Source organism: Giraffa tippelskirchi, chromosome 13, assembly GCF_054371585.1.
Source record: "Giraffa tippelskirchi isolate mGirTip1 chromosome 13, T2T-mGirTip1v1.2.pri, whole genome shotgun sequence".
Taxonomy (NCBI): Eukaryota; Metazoa; Chordata; class Mammalia; order Artiodactyla; family Giraffidae; genus Giraffa; species Giraffa tippelskirchi.
This window is the reverse complement of record NC_137287.1, coordinates 47,579,739-47,581,625: the sequence shown is the minus strand read 5'-3', so window position 1 is coordinate 47,581,625 and position 1,887 is coordinate 47,579,739. Positions and strand designations below refer to the sequence as shown.

Genomic DNA, 1,887 nt, shown 5'->3' with positions numbered 1-1,887 from the left:
AAGTAAGGGTATGTTTTTTCAGATACATAAAATTTACTTTGAATTGAATTACAAAAAATATAGCTAGACTTTTCCAAAGTATTGCCTTAGACAAATTCTTACCTTTTCCCAAATTATGATGAATATAATATGACAAAATTATATTAATTAGTAAACTCATACTGGTAGGATAATCACTACTTTTGCTCCTTTGATTTTGTACCTGCATGCATGCATTTATGCTAAGTTGCTTCAGTCGTGTCCGACTCTGTGCGACCCTATGGGCAGCAGCCCACCAGGCTCCTCTGTCCACGGGATTCTCCAGGCAAGAATACTGGAGTTTGTAACTGCAAAGGGTCCCTAAAACCTGATACATCTCAAAATTGGGCCATTTCCCCTTCCTCAATGATAATGTCCAAGTCAACATTCCTTTGGTTTCTTTCATAAGAAGACTCAGAAACCTACCAAGATGTTACCCTCTCTAGGAGCCTGTGGTATAGCAAAGATGAAATATTCATAAATTTATATTTTAGGAGAAAAGGACATAGATATATGGGAGTCATAGGTTTTATCCAGTGCCTCCTAGCATACGAGTAGGGACGGAAGATACTGTTATATGTTTAAAATCTATCTTCATTTTCCACTCAGAAGTCTTCAGTGGGAGTCATTCAGATGCCCTTCAGGTAGAGACCAACTCTGCATATGCGTGTGGTGTGTGTGTGTGGTGCATGTGTATGTGTATGAATGGTATGTATATGTGTGTGTGTATATGTGTGTGGTGTGTATGTGCCTTTGTATGTGTGGCGTATGCATGTGTGTAGATACATGTGAGTGGTGTGTCTATGTGAGTGTGTGGTAAGTATGTGTGGTGTGTGTGTATGGTGTGTCTGTGTGTGTATGTGAATGAGTGGTGTGTATATGTGAGTGTGTGGTGTATGTGCACAGTGTGTGAATGTGTGTGTGTATATATGTGTGTGCGGTGTGTGTGTGTATGTGGTGTCTGTGTATGTATGTGCCTGTGTGTCTGTAAGTGAGAGTAGTTCTATCATTTCACTGGAAACTGCCTTTGAGCCATAGACTGAAAATTTAAGATATTCTAGAAGAAACTTTTGGGATCAAAAATGTATTTTAATGAACACTCAAAGGAAATAAACCTGAAAGAAGCAAAAAGAGCTTTAGAAAAGTCCAGTTGTCAAGTTAAACTAGTCTCCTTGATTCCAGTCTTTATTGGAATAAATTTAGCCTGTGCAGAGACCAGACTAGTCATCTGGAGGCAGCCTTGGCCTCTCGTTCTCCCCCTTTGCTTGAAAACCCTTCATGGCACCAATTGCCTCCCTGGGTTGTCAAATTCAAATGCATCAGGGATGGGAAAAAGCACAGAAAGTGAGTGAGGCTGCGTGGTTATGAGTAATAGTGGTGAGGGGTCTGTGGGAAACTGGAAAATGGAAGTCTCATTGAGAAGTACTCAAAATCATATTTTTATTTTTTTTTATTTTTTTTATTTTTTTTATGTACAAATCAAACATTTTATTATATAAATAAAAGCAGCACGCATTTATTCTCTATTTAAATACCATACACGAGATTTAAGATCACATTTGGCAGTGTACTGCAGGATGCTCTATCAGACTTCACCCACATCACTTTGGATTTCTTGGTGTATCTCGTTATGCTTTCCATCATCCACTGGAACAATTAGCTCAGCTTCCTAGAAACATTTGAACAGTAGTTTAATGTTTGCCTGATAACCCAGCACACTGCAGGTTTTTAAAGTGAAGAATGTTACTTGTGCAAGTCAGAATCTGATACCAATTAAATGGTGACAGCTTTGCCAATAAACAAGAATATGCTCTTCCATGGCTAGGAAGGGAGACTGCCACAGCCGACAGGTCCCAAAGATACATGGAG

At 39.1% G+C, this 1,887-nt stretch overlaps 1 non-coding gene across 1 annotated transcript; it reads right to left on the bottom strand.

Annotated features, from left to right (window-relative positions):
• Positions 1-1,756: 1,756 nt before the first annotated feature.
• On the bottom strand, positions 1,757-1,887 carry LOC145533606 (small nucleolar RNA SNORA24). Its single transcript, XR_014074193.1, has one exon. It is a non-coding gene; the product is annotated as a small nucleolar RNA SNORA24 (small nucleolar RNA).